This window comes from Mustela nivalis, assembly GCF_964662115.1.
Source record: "Mustela nivalis genome assembly, chromosome: 11".
NCBI lineage: Eukaryota > Metazoa > Chordata > Mammalia > Carnivora > Mustelidae > Mustela > Mustela nivalis.
The window spans coordinates 12,456,779-12,479,533 of NC_139030.1; the positions used below are offsets into that span (position 1 = coordinate 12,456,779).

At 42.7% G+C, this 22,755-nt stretch overlaps 1 protein-coding gene and 1 long non-coding RNA gene across 4 annotated transcripts in view; one reads left to right on the forward strand and one right to left on the reverse strand.

Moving 5' to 3' along the window:
• PTPN4 (protein tyrosine phosphatase non-receptor type 4) overlaps positions 1 to 4,451 on the reverse strand; it is a 220,278-nt gene extending 215,827 nt beyond the window's left edge. The window contains exon 1 of one of the 3 annotated variants that reach the window (XM_082689825.1): positions 3,421 to 4,451. The gene's annotated coding sequence lies outside the window, so the exon portion shown is untranslated. The remainder of the gene's footprint in view (positions 1 to 3,420) is intronic. The other 2 variants (XM_082689824.1, XM_082689826.1) reach the window with 2 other exon arrangements.
• The window catches only part of LOC309843898, a 62,896-nt gene continuing 44,134 nt past the window's right edge, over positions 3,994 to 22,755 (forward strand). The window contains exon 1 of the long non-coding RNA XR_014300402.1: positions 3,994 to 4,207. This is a non-coding gene — a long non-coding RNA (uncharacterized lncRNA). The remainder of the gene's footprint in view (positions 4,208 to 22,755) is intronic.

Below are 22,755 nucleotides of genomic sequence, written 5' to 3' on the forward strand. Positions count from 1 at the left end.
TTACAGTTCCTCAGGCATGATAGTCACATTCAAGTGATCTATGCCACACATGATTAATGGCTACCATACCTGACAGTGCAGAAAGAGTATTTCCATCACTGTAGAAAGTTTAATTGGACAGTATAATCTACAAAATAAGCTTGAGTCAGACAGACCTCATTTTAATTCTACTTATTAGTAGTGTGATCTTAGACTAGTTAATTTCCCTTTGACCCCATTGGGGTGGGGGGAGGAAGCAAAGGATTAATACTTCTCTCACAAAGTGTACTTGATGATTATGTGTGATAACATGAAAAGCCCCTTTACTCTGTCAGGCACAACAGACAATTAACACTTCCCCTTTGGATACTTTTTTCTTTCTAATCCCCAAATAACATCTTTATTAAAAGATACAAACACAAGAACACCCCAATTAATATCTCCCCTTCAAGATAATTCACAGCATCTAATTTTCAATCTGTTCCTATCAATTTCTTCAAATACTTGCACATTTCTTCCAGGGTTGCTACTCAGGATTAATGAAGAACAAAGGTAAAGGGAAATGCCTTGAGTGAAGTAGAAGAGAGTGTAATAAATTTCTTGCTTATTTCCCATCCTATTTTAAATATGACTATACTGACTGATCATGCAAAGGAAAAGAAAGAAATTACACTGTCTCTAGATACTGCACTTCCACACCAGTAAAGAAGATTCTACAGTACTTCTACATTACATTCCTTCTCGCCACCTGTACTACTGATTGAATATTAGATGAAGAAATAACACTTTCCTCTTACAATACTTTTCCGGTAAACAGTAATAAAAAAGATTTCCAGAATGTTAAACCAACCTTCCAGGTTTCACAGCTTAATCTAGTAAATGGACAAATTTAACAAATCTAGACTACAGCACATAAAAAACTTCACACTATGCATGCTATTACACAGAAAAACAACAAAATTCAACTCAGTTTGTAGCCAGTGATTTTCTGCCAACAGTAAATTTTATGTAGGAGCAACAACTCATATTCAGCCACATCAAGTTAGAGACTTGCCATTTCTCATGAGATCATCAATTTTACACTCCTAAAACTAATAAAGAATTAAAGAACTTTTAAAGGTTCATGTTTAGACATCCACCAAACAAGACCTCTACATATATATTTTTTAAAGCTTTCTTGTTGCTTAAAACTGACCATATTAACTCCCAAAGAGCAGGGGAGGAGGACCCCCTCAATGTCTCCTTGAAATATGTCTGGCATTCTCTTAGCTTGGTCCTTAAAGATAATTCACTCAAAACATGACCAATAATCCCCCTTAAAGAGTTCAGAACAACACACATAAATGCTAAAGAGAAACACTGCATATTATACTGTTACTTTACAACTCTAATTAATTTTATTAGATAAAACTAAAATATTTTGAATATACAAATCAGAGAGTAACAATATTCTACGGAGTGGGTCACATAATTTTTTTTTTAATGAAAAGTTAAAAAAAAATGTCTTCATCACTATCCTACAGAAAGTACTTTATACATTAAAAAAAAGTCAGGCTTCTATGCCTGAACTGATGAAATCTAATTTGTAAGAGTCTATAATTTTTTAAAGTCCTTCAGTAATAATGAAGTGTACATTGGTTGCATTAGAATAGGTCAAATGAATTTTCCTGAGGCTGCACTCTAAGTACATCTGACCCAGAAAGTATTTTTAGCAAGTGTGTTCAATCAATGCTGGTTTTATGCCTAGCCTAAATTAGAAATTGGGTGTCACAAATTTAAAGTAACCAAGTTAGTAGGGACATTTTAAAAACATATTTTACGTTTAAAAACCTAAAAGATACTCAGAACATAAGAAAAAACCACGGGTTTGAAACAATTCGATACCCACAGCCCCAAAGCTAAACAGATTAGGAAACAGGCAATAAGAAAGGCATATCCTCTTCATTACTACTTTTCAGTTAACATGTGATTTCCTAGCTTAATAAACTTTAACCTACTATTAATAAAAACTACAAAATAGTGATGGCTTTTTTTTTTAATCTCTTGCCAAATATTTAAACCAGATTAGCTAAATCATAAATATTCCATGGCCTGAAAGACCATGTTTGTTTGTTTGTTTTTATTAAACCAAACCACTCAGGAACACAATATTGGACCATGCGCATGTTTCAGTGAAAAACAGTTAACAAAGATACGTGTGTCATTAAAGTAAAACAAAACAAAAAACAGAAAGAGACATAAAAATAAATTCTGTGGTAACTGGAGCATAAACTTATTCTGTCAAAAAATGGTGGGGTCCACAAAAGATTACACTCTTATTTTGAGTCAGTAAAATTCTATACAAACTTAGGCTTATGAAAAACCTCCTTCGTAAAAATTCGCTGAATTTATAGTCATCAAATTCAAGATCTAATTGATATATCTAGCTCTATTTCAATAAGCACACTCTGGACTCTGATCATTTATTTAAGGTCAGTTCCTACTCCCCTAAAAAAAAACGAAAAATCGTTCTCTCTGGCAAGTTAAGGTTCCAAAATCAGGATAAAAAAATGTCCGGGCTTTTACTGTTCCATAGTCTTTTTACTCAAACCATCTTTTAGAAGTCGGATACACTGGCTTTTGGGTGATTTTTTTCTCCCCCCCCATAAAAATGTGTTAAGCTGTAGTTTTCAACCAGACCCAAGATTTGGTCACATAAACCTAATATTACTCCAACTCTGATTTAAAAGCAGTTGGTATATTGAAGATATACAGGTTCCCCTGGAACAAGCGCTTGAAAAATCCTACAAAATCGTTCTTGTCCATAGTGGTGTCACTATAAGAGGCAACCCTAGACATAAAAGCCTCCCCTTCCAAATTTCGCAGACACACCAATATATGTATCACAACAATATATGTAGGATGTAACTGTTCCATTTTAAGGAAACCCTGGGAAATGCATCAGTACATCTACTTAGCTACATCTCAACTTTTTTTGGCCCAACTATAGATTCCTAAATACAAGTATATGCCGGTAGACTCACAAGAGCCTTAAAACTTCAATAGTACGGACAATCTGCCCAGGCAGCATATGTAAGAAGCACTCATACAACCCAATTTAAAATTAAAAAAAAAAAAAAAGGAATCCTACCAACAATGGAAAACTCAGAAGATTCTAAAATCGTACCTAGACTTTAAGTCCTGTGGAACATTCCATCTCCGCACCGATTCCATCCCCTCTCCCTTAGCTCACCCATGTTCCAACTATAACCCCCAGGAGCTGCGAAAGCTGAGGTCCCGGAAAGAAAGGGGGGCGGGGGGAACAAGCATCATTTTTCTCCTTCTCTTAAATCAACCTTGCTGCCTCCGGCAAGCCCTACCTGGCTCGCCTCCCACACCCAGGTAACAGCTCCGCGCACAGCGCAGGGCCGAGAGGCCAGTCGGGACCCCAGAGCCTCTTACCTTCGTAGCACAGCCGCGTCCCCTCGGCTGGAGAAGAAAAGCCTCGAGGCCCGGGCGCGCCGGGGGAAGCGCGTCCGCCGCGCTGCTCCCGGGGGCTCCCTCAGCGCCCCCCTAGCAGCCGCCGCCGCAGCGGCCGCGCCACGGCCCCGAGCGGCCAGCACCACCTCATACTGCGGGGCTGCCGCGGACCGGCGCCGCTGGGGAGGCGGGCGGGAGGCTGGCTGCAGGCGCGCTCTCCCACCTCCCTGCGGGGATGAGATAATCCACACCCCCCAAAGTGCCGTGGGGGAGGGGAGCCCCGGGGCGCCAGGGGTGGGGGCTGGCCCCAAACCTCCGACCAAAGCCAAGTCTCTCCTATCCCCGGCTCAGGCCCCCGAATTCAGCCCCTGGGGACTCAGGAGTCCTGAGAGAACAATGTGGGGGGGGCCGCGAGGAGCGGAAAAGCGCGCAGCGCGGCGAGAGCAGGCGGACAATCCTGGCCAGCGTTTGTGTGTGAGAGTGCAAGAGGAGCTCAGTCTATCCACTCCTCGTCCTCCTCCTCTTCCTCCTCCTCCGTCTCCTCCTCCTCCCTCAAGCACACCCCGTCTCCCAGGCCACAGCATAGCAACCGAACATGGCGGCTGCGCAGACGCCGCCACTCAGCGGCCAGGAGCGGCGGCGGCCGCAACTTGAGGCGATCTCGCGAGAGGCGAGGCCGAAATCCTCCCAGCTAGCGCCCGCAGAAGAGGTTGCACCACAGCGGGCGCCGGGGGGACACGCAGGTGCGATGGAGGCCGGACCTGGGTAGGTTGGGAAGGAAGGGCTGGAAGAGGGGCGGGGCGCTGTGGCCCCGCCCCATGGCCTAGCAGCAATTCGTTACTTGAACTGCGACCCCTGCTGGACCTACTGACCTAAGGAACTCGACGGAGGGGCAGAAACCCAAGTTTTAAAGGGGAAAACCAGACTTCTTGGCCCCAGGTCTTTCCAACTTCAGTACTAATAGAGGATACAGGTTTTAGGATGCAGTTTTGAATCATTTCCTCTCCTAAATATAGACACTAAAACAAAGAACAAACACTGTTCTTTTATAAAACGAATGGTCTGGGTGCTTTCTGTGTGTCAAGAATGGTGTGCTTTAAAAATTGAATTAATTCATTCGAATAACGCATATGAATTTGGTGTTGCCATGTCAGGTGCAGTCGTATTTTACTGATGCTATAAACTCATTGTGATAAAACTGATGCCTACGGGGCTGAGTGATGCCAGCTGAAATGATGGGAGGAGGGATTTGGGGACCAGCACACCTCCTTTTGCAATCATTTTTGCCAGTGCCCACTCCTGTAGCCTGGTCCTTTCTTGCTCTTCCTTGCTTTTAGCGTTAGTACCCCACCAGCGCTGAATTCATATAAGCCTTCTTTGAAGTATCACTTTTGCTCCAAGTCAACAAAATGCCTAATTAATCGAGGCTGGTTTTTACAAGATAAAATCTTGCAAATTTATACAAATCTGTGAGAGACAGAGATTTCTACTATCTTCTCCTTCGCATGCCCTCTCAATTTTTCCATCTTAAAAACACAGCTTGTCAGTCCATATTCTTCTTGCTTTACCTCTTCAACTTACTTTCCTTCCCAGAACTTAGTTCCAGCGAGTGCTCATTCATCCTTCCATAAATGCTTTCGGGTCTAGCTCTCCATTTCCCATATCTTTGTTCATACTATTTTCCCTGCTAAAATGCTCTTCACTTCATCTCCACCTATCAACATCCAGGATCTCCACCTATTAACACCCAGTATCCTCCAACCAAAGATCATGTGGGACTTCATCAGAAGTAAGAACTCCTTCCTCCTTTGACATTATATATACCTCCCTTTCTTTCTGTCTGTCTGTCTTTTTTTTTTTTTTTTTTTTAAATACCTGATACTTAGCCCTGGATGGGTCTTATCACCACTACTACCTGGTAAAGGTTGAGGGCAATCATCTTCGTATCTGACTTGTAACATAAACACAGCTGGAGTCTCAACACTAGAGAGGCTGGAGGGGACACACTTTGTTTTGGGAAACTCCACAGGATGAGCCCTTTAAATACGTGTAAGCCTCACATCCATCTACAGTTCTTTAGGAAAACTATGAAGTCGCTTTTTAAAAACTGATATAAAAATATCTCACAGCCATCATTCATCTGGGGGGAGGGGAAATAAACACTCCCAACCACCCAAAAAAATTGATATCTAATTCACATAGCGTAAAATTCATCCTTTTAAAGCATACAGTTCAATGCTTTTTAGTATATTTGCGAAGCTATGCAGCTTCCAGAACATCACTACCAGAAGACACTCTTAACCATTAGCAGCCACTCTCCACTCCCTCCTCCCTCAGCCTGACAACCACTAATTTACTTTCTATCCTTATAGATTTGCCTTCTCTGGATTCTTCATATAAATGGAATCATATATACTGCAAATTCACTATAAAAATGTGTAAATTTTTTCTCTTCTTTAATATCTTTCAAAACTAAAAATGCCTATTCTAGATCATTTTGATGACCACCTTGTAATGAAACACTGCCACTTGGTTTTGCATTTGGCACCAAGAACTGTAACTTTAATTTTCTTAGGCAAATGAGAAAAAAATCGAATACTTTTTGTGGCAATAACAGCATTCTGGCTAAGTGAAGATCAAGCGTCCTCATGGCACACTGAACCAAAGTTTCACAGAAGTTCAGAGAAGAATGTCGGATAATTAAGTTGACTATAAGCATGCCCTTAAAAACCCATACTGTAGAAATGAGTTCCATATTCTCATCACAAGGGACATTTTAATTTCAGCAAAACAACATCATCTACCATATTACATAAATAGTATTAATTGAATTTTTAATTTTGCTAATTTGCAAAATTTTTCTAATTTATAAGTGTAGAAAAGCTGGGAGAGTAAGGACTTTATGCCTAGTCTTATGTTTACACATGATTAAGAGACATAATTTAAATAATTTAATTTTACATTTGAGGGTTAGCAAGATTTTTCTTTTCATTTAAAAGTGGCCCCTCCAAAAAATAAAAATTAAAAAATGGCCCCAAACATTGCTAGATTTGGTAGACACTGCTATTGACTGTGATTTTTTTTTCTCTTTGTCTACAGCCTACTCTTGGCTGTACTTTGGGAAAGAAAGAGCAAGGATTGTGTCCATGCTTGGAGGTTATTGGCAAGAGAGGACTTGTCTTTTTGCACTGTGTGGTTAACATTTGGACCTCTTCTAACCCTCGGTAGCCACAGCCAAGAAGGAATAGGCATTTGTTCTAGCCTGTGCAGCCAAGGACGCTGCTTGGACCTTGACAGTGAACTTTGGCAGCCACAAGGCAACAGAGAATGAGGTTTGACCAGGCACTGAGACTGAGTGGCCCTGCCATCAGCAACTTGGGAGGATCCCTTTGGAAGAAACAAATGACGCTTAAGTCAATGGAGATATCTAGGGAAGAGAACCCCAATGGAAATCTGGACTCAACTTGCTAGGTAGAACTCAGACTACTGTGAATTTTAAATATTAAAAAACATGTGACTTGGGGATGCCTGGGTGGCTCAGTCGGTTAAGCCTCTGCCTTGGGCTTAGGTTGTGATGCCAGGGTCGTGGAATAGAGTCCCACATCAGGCTCCTTACTCAGTGAGGAGTTAGAGTCTGCTTCTCACTCTGCCCCTCCCCCTGCTCATGCTGTCTCTCTCTCTCTCTCTCTCTCTCTCTCTGATAAACAAATAAAACCTTTAAAAAAAAAAGTGACTTGATTTTGTTGCCTAAGCTGATGAGGTGGAACATACAAGTCACACAGGTTTTCAAATACCTGATCTCTGACATGGGACCTTAATTGAGTATCAATCTGTGTTAGATTGACAACAAAGGGGCAAAGGGAGAATTTCATCTTTTTACCTATCTGAAATCTTCCAGAATAAGTTTAAGCAAAACAAAACAATTTATAGAGTTTAAACCTTTAAGGAAGTCTTACGCTTTTTTCCAAGTTCAGAATTCTGTGGCTTGGGCTTCTTTTAATCATGGAGCTGCTTTAAATATCTTTTTTTTTTAATTATTTTTTAAAGGTTTTATTTATTTGACAGACAGAGATCACAAGTAGGCAGAGAGGCAGGCAGAGAGAGAGGAAGGGAAACAGGCTCCCCGCAGAGTGGAGAGCCCAATGCGGGGCTCAATCCCAGGACCCTGGGATCATGACCTGAGCTGAAGGCAGAGGCTTAACCCACTGAGCCACCCAGGCGCCCCATAATTCCTTTTTTTTTTTTTTTTAATTAGATAGCACATATTTCTGAAGCAGTTCGCCCAGTTTTGGTCACTCTGTCAGCATGGCCCTCTCTTCTTCACTTGCCAGCAATTCTTTCGTCTTTTCTTCCTTCCTTTCTAAAGCAGCAGAAGGCCCAAATTAGCAATCCCTAGTTCTATAGAGCAAGAACTCTATAGAAAAACGTAAAACTTTAAAAATCAAAGACTTCCTACTCCCAGTCCCACTCTCTAGAAATAAAACTATTTTTTTAAAAAGATTTTATTTTTTTGAGAGAGACACAGTGAGAGAGAGGGAACACAACCAGGGGAAGTGAGAGAGGGAGAAGCAGGCCTCCCGCTGAGCAAGGAGCCAGATGCCGGCTTGATCCCACAATACTGGGATTATGACCTGAGCTGAAGGCAGCTGCTCAATGCCTGAGCCACCCAGGCAGCCCAGAAATAAACACTATTAACAGCTTCTTGTGTATACTTCTAGAATTTTCTCTGCATCTGTAAGCTAAATGTAGCTTACAGATGTGTAGGTAATTATGCAAAAGAGATTATACTATACATATCATATTTCACTTAAAAATGTCTCTAATAGAACAGATAGATACATGTCAATCTTTCTAAGGGCTGTGCCATAATATATTTAATCTTGTCTAATAAATTGGCACATAGGTCATTCCAGTTTTTTGCTATTAGATACAATGCTGTAAAGAACATTTCACCAATGTGCCTGGGTGGCTCAGTGGGTTGAACCTCTGCATTCGGCTCGGGTCATGATCTCAGGGTCTTGAGATTAAGCCCCACATTGGGGTCTCTGCTCCTCAGGGAGCCCGCTTTCCCCTCTCTTTCTGCCTGCCTCTGTCTACTTGTGATCTCTCTCTGTCAAATAAATAAATCTTTTTTTTTTTTTAAAGACTTCACCATAAAACTTTGTACGTAAAACAAAGTGTTTCTTTAAGATGAATTTCTGGATATGAAATTGCTGGGTTGAAGTATATAGGCATGTTTAATTTTGATAAATGTTGCCAAGTTGCACCCACCAACTTTGTGTGAGTTACTACTATCCACCTCTTATTGTTTCTAGGTTTGGGATTTTCCTCAATCAAAAATGAAAACATTTTCTTCCAATACTTTCAGTTGTTTTCCCTTTTTTGAATACTTAAATCTATCACCATCTGGAAATAATTCTGGTGAAAGGTAATAGGACATATGAATAGGACATATGAAGTCCAAAAGGGACTGCTAGGCTATGTTCTTTCTGGAGGAGAATCTCTTGGCTTTTCTGGCTCCTCAGGCCCGCGGTGTTCCTTGGTTTGTGGTCCCTTCCTCCGTCTTCAAACACAGGAGCCTGTGTCTTCACATCTCTGCCTCATCACTTCTGTATGTTTCACAACCCTCAGATAAAGACCCTTGTGATGACATTGGAACACCCAGACAGTCCAGTATAATCTCCTCATTTCAAGATCCTTATTTTTCCTCATATCTACAAAGTTCCTTTTGCCATGCAATCTACCGTATTCACATGATCATTCTGCGCCAGAAGGTGTGAACATCTTTGGAGGCCATTATTCTATGTGCCATGATATGGAGAACACAGACAAGAGAAATGCAGAAGACATTAAATTTCCTTACAACTTCCAGCCCATTGACAAGTACTTGAGACAGGCAGAGTGACCTAGCTCAAGGAGCCTCAATGTCAATACTTTGCTAGAGGCAAAACACAACCTTAGCTCAACGTTAGCGCACCTTTCAGGATACTGTAAGTCTTCTTTAATATATAAAATCACTTTGGAAACTTCCTTTATCTCTACCTCCTCCCCCAATATATGTTAACACTCATCCTCCAAGCCTATGACCCACTGATACACATATGAAGGGTCTCACCACTAATATTTTACTAAACAGTAGTAAAAAAAAAAAAATATATTTTACTAAACAGTAGTAAATGACCTTAACAGCAGCAAGCCCCTCAAGATCCTGAAAACCTTGCTTCCAAATTCCTTAGAGACTTAGACTAACCCTAACCCCCTCCCAACTTGAACATATATTATCAGTCACTCCTCACAACCCCAGTGCAGCTCTTTCTGCCCACGGATCCTGTCCCCGTGCTTTGATAAAACCACCTTTTTTTGCATGGAAGATGTCCCGAGAATTCTTTCTTGACTGTACACCCCCAGACCCCAAAACACATCACATCATGCCCCAGTCCCCGATGCCAAGCTTTGTCGCCATTAAAATTTCTAATCAGTTTTAATACCTGGAAAAAAAGTTAATTTCTCCTTATGACTTCTTTTTTCCAAGATGAACATGTTTTTAGCCATTTGAATTTAAAAAATGCATGAGCCCTAGAGTGTGACTAAAATATTAAATTACATTGACAGTATATATTGTGCACCTAGTGTATGATCTGTATGTTATCTGAAAAATATTATTTGTAGATATATATAAATATAATCTGTATATATGAGTACATTCTTCGGACTTATCCATATTATCCATATTATAGGCACTTTAGATCTATATCTAAATTATCTTAGTTTACTTAATATTAATGTGAATTCGTTCTCATAATATTCATTCATTTAAAAAAAATTCAAACATTCATTTGTTTAAAAAAAGTATTGCTCACTTACTATTTGCCAGGCATCCGAAATACAGGTAGGAGGTGGCTTTTGCCCTCAAGGCAAGTATTTTTTGTTCTTACTTTGTGACTTATTAATGCATTGCAAAATCAGTGTGGTAGATCATAACCAGAATCTTGAAAAAAAGAAATGAATTAGACTAGCCTAGAAAATAGAGCATATCACACAAAGTGAAGGTAAACCTGGTACTATGAAGTTTTAACATTAGTTGTATGTTTGTGTGTTTTGTGTGTATGTGGGTTGTGATGTAAAATGTTTCTCTTCCTTTGTGTGTGGTGGCCAAAAAAGTTGGAGAGCCTCTGGTCTGAGGGAGAATTATTAAGTAAATAAACAATACAAATTAGTATAAGTGCTTTCATAGAGTAAACTCCATGGACAGGATCCATGGCTCGCCATTATTTCATCATGGCTTAAGGTAACATCTTGTCTTAACACCAGCCCTCAGTTACTGTTCTCGAATACGTGAAGGAATGGTGGGTCTCTGATGCTAGGGAAAGCAGTGGAAGGAACCCAGTCAACCAGTACATGTTGTGGCCTCAGTTTTGCCTGGCTGCCTTTGAGAGTGTGGACTGCAGGGATGGATGGATGCAGCCATCAGTTCTCTGATAGAGAATTGATGGCTGGGTAGAGCCTTGAGAGGGAAGCCTGAGGGACCTTGAGTGACATCTAGTGGCTTCTTGGACCAAATGGAAAGCGCCAGGCTGAGGAATCTCCCATCAGGTGGAATATTATTGGATGTGCCCTTTGCTTAAAAGAAAGACAAGTGAAGGAACAAGATGGGCTCCATCCCTTCATTGTGTATAAATTGTTCCTTTGTTAGTAGATGAATACTGTGTTTTCTTAATGGTCTGTACTCTTTGTGTTGGCTTTGTCTGTAGGAGCCTTAACATCAGATTAGAAAACCTTGATTAAGGGGCACCTGGGTAATGCAGTCAGTTAAGCCACTGACTCTTGGTTTCCACTCAGGTCGGGATCTCAAGATCATGATTTCAGGGTGGTTGTCTCAGGCTCATGAGATGGAGCGCCCCTTGGAGCCCCACGTGGAACCCCACCTCCAGCCCCACTTTGAGCCCCATTTCGAGCCTGGAGTCAGGCTCTGCACTCACCCTGGAGTCTGCTTAAGACTCTTTCCCCCTGGCTGCCTGGGTGGCTCAGTGGGTTAAAACCTCTGCCTTTGGCTCAGGTCATGATCCCAGGGTCTTGGGATTGAGCCCCGCATCAGGCTTTCTATTAGCAGGGAGCCTACTTCCTTCTCTCCCTGCCTGCCTGTCTGTCAAATAAATAAATAAATTTTTTTTTTGGAAAAAGACTCTTTTTCCCTTGGGGTACCTGGGTTAAGTCTCTGCCTTCAGCTCGGGTCCTGGTCTCAGGGTCCTGGGATCAAGCCCCACATCGGGCTCTCTGCTCATCGGGGAGCCTGCTTGCCCACCCCCCTCTCTGCCTGCTTGTGACCTCTCTCTCTATCAAATAAATAAATAAAATCTTAAAAAGAAAAACAAGACTCTTTCTCTCTCTTCCTCTGTCCCCTACCCCCACACGGACTTGCTCTCTCTCTCTCTCTCTCTGAAATAAATAAATCCTTTAAAATATCTTGATTAATCCTCACACCTTTGTAGCATGTTACTCAGCACCAAGTACAGCACTGCAATAAACACCTGCTGTTGGCTAGCTGACATGTTTTGGTCATTCATTCAACTTGCGGTCATCAGTTGGCTACCACCCACATTAATAGTCTCATTCCTGGCCACACATTAGTAATAAGTTTTAGTAAGTGCAGAAGACTTTGGCCCACTCTGATCCCACCTCTATTGTCACCTAATTGGCCGTGGTGGGCTCCAGGCTTCTCTTACAACTATGGGTGTAGACAAAGATTTTCTCAGCTCCCAAGTTGATTCTACTGGGCAACAATGTTGAGACCCACAGCTCCCATTTGGACAGGCACCGAACATAATACAGCGTCTGTGCAAAATGAGGATCTCTGCCCTCTTGATCAGCACCTCTCAAACTGCCTCAAGTGAGGGACCAATCTGTTATGGCCCAATTATTTTTGTAAAATATAAATAAAAATAAATTACTAGAAAGTTAAACGAGAAGACAAACACATATGAATAGAATACAAAGGTCAATTATTAGATTCAACGGAAATCAATTTCTCTGTTAAATTTCTCTAACAGGTTCTATCTGCTTAATCTGCATTTTGGTATTTCTCTTACTATGAACTGGGGATAGACCATCTACGGAGAGGCACCTTGAGTCTTACCATTCTAGATTATATTCCGGAGGGAGGTGAGGGCAAGGAGAAGACAACAGACACGCAATACGTGCAATAGTAACAGGACACACAGGTTGTTCTTGTTGCTTTTGAAGGGGAGGCCCACTGACTATTCAGAGCCCCCAAGGCATCATAGCCTCATGGAGCCACCAGGTCTGAGAGCCCTGTCCTCAGCTTTGCAGAGGGCTTTTAGCACTGTACAGATGCTCAAAATTTTTTAGAAACTGATTACAAACCAAGGTCACTCTTTTTTAAAGCAAATATGCATTACCAGGGACCAGAAGCTGATTATAAACCAAGGTCACTCTTTTTAAAGCAAATACGCTTTCCTAGGGACCAGACACTGATGTTTGCTGTAAGGTTACCTTTTTTTCCAGTATGAAGGTCCACAGGCATGAGCAAATTATTTAGGGAACAGAGAATGAAGATCTTTCTCTACAATAGAGCACTCTTCTCCGTGAAACAGTGCTCACGCCCACGCCATGCCTTTGTCACCCCCTTGGATAATGCTTAATAAATACTGACAGCCTCTGACAGCCTCCCACACTTCTGGCATGTCCCCTCTGTCCATCACGCTTCCAGCAGCTGGGTTCAATACACCAGATTAAGTTACCACTTTCCTTGTTTTTATACCACTTTTGAGAATATCCTGTCACCTTGATTGGACTTGAGTTAATCCCTGGTTTTTGTTGGCAATACGTTTATCAACTGTATCCCACACATGTTTCACCCACAGATGACTCCATCATAAGGCAATTATTCCTTCTCATCTCATTACGTGCAGTCTTTTCCTTCCGCCTATATTGCCCTGCTTTTCCTTTCTTTGCCAAATGCTTACTCACCTTTTAAGATTTCAGCACTCAGATTGACTCCTCTGAGAAGCCTGCCTTGATCTTTCCCTCCCCCCCCCACCCCGGACTTAACTCTGCATCTCCAGAAAAGCACATAGCCCATGACACTGCAATGGGTCAGTTGCTCTCTTCTCCCCATTTGACTTTAAAGCTTCTGAGAACATTGATCCTGGCTTTCATTTATTTTTAGATCCCCAGAAATACTTGGTGAAATATAGTGATTTTCTAGTTCCATTCTCAAAGGGTAGTGTTAAGGCAAGGAGCAATAGGATATATGATAAACTTTTTTTAAAAAAGATTTTATTTGACAGAGAGAGATACAGTGAGAGAGAGAACACAAGCAGGGGGGGTGGGAGAGGGAGAAGCAGGCTCCCCGCTGAGCAGGGAGCCCCATGCGGAGCTCAATCCCAGGACCCTGGGATCATGACCTAAGTAGAAGGCAGACGCCTAACAACTGAGCCACCCAGGCGCTCCTATGATTAACTTCTAATCTTAAAAAGCCTTGGTGGTGGGAGTGGGGATGGGAGGAATTATTTCTTGAAAGTCAAGCTGGAGAGTATGAACATTAAGTGGCAGATGATAAAAGTGTGTAAGGAGTATGAAGAGGTATTCAGTGATTTAGGAAAAATTAATTTCATGCTCCCAAGGAAGGAGAGAATAGGCTTGGGCAGACTGAATCTGGAAGAACAATGAAAACAGTAACAATATCTCCCCGTAAGGGGCATGTCAGAATTACCGAGCTCCTGTGTCAATACTGTCTCATCCTCCCTTCCCTTCCCCGTTCTGATATATCACCCGCACCCTCCCTAGGTCCCATCCCTGATCAACAATCACAGCTGTGGGGAAACTTGATGCTGAGGGGAGTTTATCTTATGCCTCAGGTGCAAGGGAAGGAAATTGAAAAGTCTGCTTTAATAGTTGAGATGTAAACTGCTAGAAACTTGATGTATGATTGTTACATATTTAACCAGTTTAATGATGATTCCAAATTTATATCTAAACTTTTGATGGAGGCAAAGCAAAACATCTAATGGAAGGCAATGAATGGTTTTCTTAAAATTCATTACTAGTCATCGAAATTTGTATTAATTTCTAGTAAGGGCAGTGAGCCCCTGGATTGGATCTAATTCATGTCTATCGTGATCTTTGATGGAATGTTTGATAAATAACAGTATGTTACTAATGGTCTGGTAATTTTCATTGGAGAAACTATACTGTTCCTTAAGGAATTTGGCAAGTTATACATTTTTTCCCCTTCAATCTCAAAATCCAGTAATATATTAATCCCCAAATTAAGGTCATGCTCCATTCTCTTCAACTCTCTTTAGGCTGAACTCAAATGAAAACAACTACCCACCATGAGCGAGACAAACAATGTTTCTTTGACCAAAATCAGCCAATTATAAAGTTCTATAAATACCAATCCAGTTGTGCCATTACTAGTTCCTCCTCTTCCTCTTCTTCATCTTCTTCTTCTTTAAAGATTTTATTTTTAACCTCTCACCCACCTGTGGGGCTCGAACTCACAACCAGAAGATGCAGTCTCATGTTCTACTCACTGAGCCAGCCAGGAGCCTCTTTAGACTCTAATACTATTAGTTGTTCTGGGGATGATGAAAGTCACACAGTCTTGGACACTTTCCTTCCTACCTGGGCATCCGGCTTGAGACAGAGAAAGACAGAGGCAGGTGGAGGACAGGGAAAGCCTTATACCTGGAGCTTAAATCTGTATGCATTGTTCCTTCTTTTTAAAGTTAGTCTGGGGCACCTGGGTGGCTCAGTCAGCTAAGCGACTGCCTTCAGCTCTGGTCATGATCCCAGGGTCCTGCATTGGGCTTCTTGCTCAACAGGGAGCTGCTTCTCCCTCTCCCTCTGCCTACCACTCTACCTGCTTGTGCTCTCTCTCTATCTCTCTGTCAAATAAATAAATAAAATCTTTAAAATAAAATAAAATAAAATAAAATAAAATAAAATAAAATAAAATAAAAGTTAGTCTGACGGGGAGCCTCGGTGGCTCAGTTGTTAAGCGTCCGCCTTCAGATTGGGTTGCGGTCCCGGGTCCTGGGATCAAGTCCTACATTTTGTTACCTGCCCAGTAGGAAGCCTACTTCTCCATCTTTCACACCCCCTGCTTGTGTTCCCCTTCTCACTGCCCAAGCACTTCTTGGACCAGTCCAAGCACTTCTGTGTATCTTCCTTAAATACAGACTCAGGTGTCCCCTGGGGTGTAAAAAAGACACTCTAGAAAGAAGAAAATCACATGTAAAGGGAATTTGCAATTAGGGAAATTTGAAAGTTCTGATGAGCCATAAAGATTAATCCAACAGGAATCCATAGTCTATTAAAATCAAATTTAAAATTAAATGAAAGAATTTAGAAATGGGCAAAAGAAAATAGAGAATATTTGAGAAATCATTCTCCAATGGTATCATTTGCCTTGAGTGGGCCTCTGGGAAAGCATGACTAGTAATCAGCCCATGTCTGATGTGAGAAGTCAGGTGGCAAGAAAACTTTATTGGCATTTTCTACTTGCAATGATTCGTTTTTTGAGAACTGAGGAAAACTTAGTCTAAAAGCCAAATTGGAGGTAGGGGTTGGGGAGAAGAACACAGGTGAGGAGGAGGGTAGAACAGCTGTACTTACAGGCTAGCAATCACTTACAGAATCCAGAGCTTCCAAGTTTCTAACAGAGAATCTTAAAAACCACAGCAGTTGTACCTATTTGTGGAAGCCAACACACTTCCCTGGATAAATGCAGCTTGAAATTAAGGATGCTGGGTTGAGCTTCAGGAGTCCCTTACCAACACCCCCCCCCAACCCAGGACTTAAAATAAACAAACACAGACAATATTACCCAAGCATTAAAAACTGTGTTTATTTTTTTAAAAAATGTGCTTATAAAAACTTTTACTGACATAGAAAATGCTTATTAGGTAATATTAATTAAAAAAAATAGGATGCAGGGGTGCCTGGGGGGCTCAATAGATTAAGCCTCTGCCTTCGGTTCAGGTCATGATCTCAGGGTCCTGGGATCAAACCCTGCATCAGGCTCTCTGCTCAGCAGGGAGCCTGCTTCCCCCTCTCTCTCTGCCTGCTGCTCTGTCTACTTGTGATCTCTCTCTCTGTCAAGTAAATAAATCTTTTTTAAAAAGAGAGAGAAAAAAGAAAAAGAAAGGATGCAAAATTTTTTAAAAATCTGCTTAAGAGTGACACGCATCAGAGGCGCCTGGGTGGCTCAGTCAGTTAAGCATCTGCCTTCAGCTCAGGTCACCATTTCCAGGTCCCGGGATTGAGTCCTAGTCAGGCTCCCTGCTCAGTGGGGGGGCGGGGGGGTCTGCTTTTCCCTGTCCTTCTGCCTGTCCCTCACTCGTTCTCTCTCTCTCTCTCTTGCTCACTCTCTTCAAATAAATAAAATCTTTTTAAAAATCTATCCATGGAAAATACATATTTTGAATTAGTTATCTATTGTTGTTTGACATAAAACAACAGCCAACAGGGGTGCCTGGGTGGCTCAGTGGGTTAAGCCTCTGCCTTCAGCTCAGGTCATGATCTCAGGGTCCTGGGATCGAGTTCCACATCAGGCTCTCTGCTCAGCAGGGAGCCTTCTTCCCCCACCTCCTCTGTCTGCCTCTCTGCCTGCTTGTGATCTCTGTCTGTCAAATAAATAAATAGAAAATCTTAAAAACAAACAAACAAGCAAACAAACAAACAAAAACAACAGCAAACATTTATCATCTCACAGCTCCTATGGGTCAGGCATCTGAGAGTGGGCTGCTGTCGTCTGAAGCTGAAGGCTTGAGTGGGGCTAGAGGATCCATTTCCAAGATGGTTCATTAGGATGGCTGGCTGACTGGCTGGCACAAGCTGTTGACAAGAGGTCCTAGTTCCTCACTGGTGTGAAACTCTCCACAGTACTGCTGGTGCGTCTTCATGGCATGAGAGGTGGCTTCCCCCAGAATGAGTGATTTCAGAGAGAGCAATGCAGAAGCCTCTGTGATTTTTAGGGCCCAGTCTCGGAAGTCACTCACCATCATTTCTGTGTATCCTATCAGCTGTACAGGTCAACTGTATTCGGTGTAGGAGGGAACGACATATGGGTGTAAAAACCGAGGGGCAAGGATTGGGGCCCATCTTGGAAGCTGGCTATCCCATATATGTATATGTGTATGTGTATGTATGTGTGTGTGTGTCTTTTTCTGCCAGCTGAAGCATTTCCTCAGTGTCCCTGTGTGCACATTCTTGTCTTGTTTATTTTATTGAGACAACCGTGGCTCTCTTTTTTGGCTGCCTATTACTCGGAGTTTGCAACTCTTCCTTTTCTTTCCTTTCCTCCCCACCTCCCTCCTTCCCTCCTTCTTTCTTCCCTTCCTTCCTTCCTCTCCCCTCCTCCTCTTTCCTTCCTTCTGCCCCATCTCCCTCCACCCTTCCTTTCTCCAGGAGATACTTATAGTAGACCTACTACGTGCCAGTGAATCACCTCTGTCCACCCCTTTGACCCTATATTCCTCTCTTGCTCCCTGCTCTCCTTTTGGGTCCCCAACACCAGACGCTGTGGACTTGGCCAGCTCAGCTTTCACAAGAGCACCTAAAGCTTCCATCTCCAGGTCTGTGCCTTTTGAGATGTTACCAAGCTCTGGCCCCAACACACTTTCCTCCCATCACCAACTCCACTCCCTTCCGGGCTGGCCTGTGCAGTCCTGGTGAAAGGCTCAGCTTGCGGATTCCTTGTGACGCTAATGACAGACAGCTGAGTCTGAGGTGGTGCTCAGCATAATAGCTGGGAAATTCAGAGGAAAACACACACAAAACAGTTCAAGAGGAACCAATGAGCTTCCTGAAAAATCCATTAGAAACCAAAAAGCCTCAGATTTTATTCTGAGATTTCCATCTCCCTGTAACTAGAAACCTCTGAAGATTCATACAAACTCAGTTTGGATAGCTTACCACGGTCATTAACAATAGACCGCTAATAAGTACATGGTCTGTAAGACACTCAGGGGCTCACAGAGAGGAACAATGAAGACTCTGGCTCAGCTTCAGCCCCCTTGGCTTAGCAGAGGGGCTCCTAAGAGACCTTATGCATTGGCAGAGAGGAAGCAGAAATAAATAACAACAACAACAAAAAACAAGAGAGGCTGACATGCTCCCTCTCTGTGCTCCCATGGCCCAGGTATCCATCCCTCTCATGGTCCTTTTTACACTATTGCAATTGCCAGCTAATTTGTCCCTGCCCCCCCCCCCCCAATATAGAGAGTATAGCTTGTGCACTGTTAATATCCAGGCACACTCAGTACTGAGTGTTAGATTCTGGGAAGGTGTCCCCAGGGCTGCTGGGGGTTTTTTTGTTGTTGTTGTTTATAACGTGGAGATAATGTGTAGGATCGTTGTTTGGTGGGGAAGAGGAAGGAAACAAATGGCTGCTGCTTTAAAAATACTTGAAACCAGTAATGTAGGTGTTGGCTTAGGTTGCTTCTAAATGTAACCTGGAATCTGCAGGAGGGAGACAGGTTCGAGAGGGTTGGATCACACAGACACATGGGAGTGCCTACTAGAATGCTCAGCACACAGTAGGCCCTCAGCAGGGTGAGCCTGGACTGGAAAGGGAGGAATAAAAGGGGTACATTTGACAGAAAAATAAAAAAACAGTGGTTCATACAAGGAAGGATTCATTTCCCTCTCCTGTGAAAAACTGAAGAGAGTCTGGCCGTCCTGGAGTGGCATGGACCTGTCCTATTAGGTCTTCAGCTCGAGGCTCTTTCCAGCTCCCTGGTCAGCTATCCCGAGGAGGTCACTGTCATCTTTATGGCCGAAATTGGTGACTAGAGCTCCCACGTATCTGTAGTTCAGGAAACCACTGAGAAAGGGACAAAGAATATGGGGGCACAGCCAGTTGCCTGCCGTTTGAAGGTTTCCTGACGCTGCCACATGTCCCTTCCTCACCGGCTTGGGCTTAGTTTGGTGGCCACACCTAGATGCAAGGGAGCCTGGGAAATGGGGTCTTTATTCCATGGCTGCCATGTTCCCAGCTCAAATGTGGCGTGCCTTCCATATTAATCCCAAGGGAGAAGGGGTGGGGGGGGAGTGGGACCTGGAAGATATGTAGCAGCGTCTGCCACTATGGAGAATGACAGATTGCCTCTGACACAGGTGTCAGGGCCCTTCTCTCTCCTGTGCTTCTCTTTGTCAAGTATATTTACACTGTGTGTTGCAACGGACAAGAAACTTACATACATGATCCATGTTTAATCTATTGCATTCTGGTTACATCAGTATTAAAATAATATATGCTCCTTGTTAAAAAAAGAAATGATAGGGTGCCTGGGTGACTCAGTAGGTTGGGCCTCTGCCTTCAGTTCAAGTCTTGATCTCAGGGTCCTGGAATCAAGTCCCACATCGGGCTCTCTGCTCAGCGGGGAGCCTGCTTCCCCTCTCTCTCTGCCTATTTGTAATCTCTTTCTCTCTGTCAAATAAATAAATAAAAATTTTTTTAAAAAGAATAAAGAAATGATAGTGCACAGAGAGCATGTGTCTCCATTGATGGCCGGGCACAAGCTTTGGCCTTCCCCATCTCTCAAGACTTGACTACTGTCATCAGATTGGCGTGTATTCTGCCAAGTGTCCTTCCATTGGGGATACTTTGGAGAGCTGCTGCTAGCCTTGGGAAGATTACTGAAGTTTCCTATAAAAGGGGCTCTACACTATATGCCTGGCACTCAAAGACAGTTACTGAAACCATCAAATAACTTTGCCGCCCCCTTCCCACATGCTCCTCATTGCCTTCCCCCAACCCTCCTGGTCTTCCTCGTATCTCCGCATGGCCGCAGTCTCCAATGGCACTGCCAGTTCAGAGATCTGGACCAGTTGCTCCTACCGAAACAGGTTTGTATTCTGGTTTTTGTTTCTCCTCCCTGTATCAGGTGTTTGAGCAGACAGCTGTGGGGACAGCACATGCCCTATGGCCCCATGTTGACCTATGCTCCGAGCCTCCTCTTCTGAACCCTGCACCCACTCCAGGAAACACTGAGCTGTCTTCCTCCGTGCAAAGAGTGACTGCAAAGAGTAGCAACCGTCCACGAGTTTGCCGCACACTGCAAACACTGGCCTTTGCTCCTCAGCAGTTTTTAAATCCTGTGCTGTTCTCAGTCCTGTAGCTAATGAGCACATCTTTCCCGACAAAGCCAAACCCTTGTGCTGTCTGGGAAGTTCAGGTTCTGTGGAAGGAAGCTGGGCTTTGGGGTATGGCAGACCTGCCATACGTGCTTAGACAAGTGTCTCGTCCTCAAGGAGGATTGTGGATGCTTATGGAGCTGTAAACAGGAAAAGAGCTACTACTAAATCAGTGAGCCCATTGCCTGGCACAGGGTGTTACCAAGTAATGGTTAAGACTCGCTCTGTAGATGAGAAGTAATTCATTCCTGCCTGATGGAGAGTGGGTTATTTGGAGGCCCTGCCCAGGGTTCAGCCAAACAATGGCAAAGTGTCTGGGTGGGGGGTTGGGGGGGTGGGGGTGAGGTGATGGGGGGAGGAGAGCTTCCTCTCCAGGGTATCTCTCTTCAACAGCTAGTTTTATTTGCTTCTACAACTGGGCGTTTGCCCTAACATGTTTGCTTAATTAATTAACTAATTAATTTTATGCTTTAAGATATTCCTGATTTAACTGTGGCAGTGCATTGAGAATTTTTCCAAAGCTGTGTCTTGTTTCTGTTTTGAGCTTGTAGAATCTGGAATGATAGCACATATCAGAATCTTGCCATATGTGGATGTTTTCTCCGTTTAGGTGGTAAGGAAGGATTTTACAGAATCACAGATCTAGTCTTCATGGGAAAAGAGTAGGGGAAACATCAACCAACAGAGGAGATAGTTGGAACTGTACCTCCATTTGGTTTATAGGGAAGAGGGAGCATGCATTATTATAAACTTTATGTGTGATAGCTATAAAACATATCTTTTCTCTTTAAATGAACATATCAACAACATCTACACATTGAATTTCCTGTCCTCCAACTTAGTCATTTTGGGAAGTTAGATGTTTTCCCAACAACTTGACTCTTGCAAATACTGTCAAACTCCATCTAATATCATCGGTACCACTCAGGTTTCTCTATGAAAAAATGGTTTCTGTCCCTTGTAAATGCTCTGCACCACCACCCCAAACACCAACCCCTATTCTGAATGAATCCCAGTTGAAGCAGGAGGTAGGCTTCCATCTAGCTTGATGGAATGCTATCTGTGTGCCCAGCACTATGCTAGGATCTGGGTTTGCAGAGATGAGTGCAACACAGCACCTGCCCCAAAGGACTTTGTAGACCAATGGAGAAGGGGATGACCTAAAGGTGAAACCGAAATGGCTAAGTGTTCATGGAATTGAGGCCAGACACGGGGAGACCTGTTTGTATTAACGTAAGGCACTTGCTCCAGTTCCTGGCATATACCATTAAAGTTGTCCTGAAGCATTGCTGTTGGAACTTTGGCTAAAATATAACAGAAGAAAAACTAGGTAAGTACTGCGAGCGCTGAGTACTTTGCTCTAGCTAAAAGTCAAGTTAACCCAAATGGGAAGGCACAAGTGCCCTTGTTTTAGAGCTCCTGTGAAGTGAAGAATGTGAAATGGTAATTCAGAATAGAGCTAAAATGTCAAAGTCTCTTTGAAGCGATTTCCAAAGGACTTTATTTACAGAATAATAGATTTAACTTTGATGTGAATTATTTTGGTATCAATGACATCAAACCCTTTAGTTGCTGGATGAGTTCAGTGGACAAGAAGAGCTTTCAAATTAATGAGAAGGTGGGGGTTTTTTGGTTTTGTTTTTGTTTTGTGGCTGAGGACATCCTATTGGCTTTATACTAATATTCCAGAAACGAGTCCTTGTATTTGCGTATCTCTCCCCAGATAATTTATAACACACTTGTTAGGAACTCAAGTGCCTATAGCTAAAGCCAATGGATTAATTTAAGTCATCTCCAGTCATGAAGAGGTAGAGTTGCTTTGTGTTTAAGGGCACAGTACCTTGTGCTGTTCTGCCAGGATTCATATCCTATCTCTGAAATTCACTATTGTGTGATATTGAACAAGCTTCTTGTTATGGGCCGAATTCCGTCCCCTCCCTTTCATATGCCAAAGTCCTAATCCACAGTATCTCGGACTGTGACTGTATTTGGACATGGCACCTTTAAAGAAGTAATTAAGTTCAAATGAGATCATTATGGACCTAATTGAGTATGACTGGTAAATTTAGACACAGACACGTACACTCACAGAGGACCATGTGAACACACAAAAAGAAGGTAGCCATCTGTGAGCCAAGAGGAGAAACCTCAGGA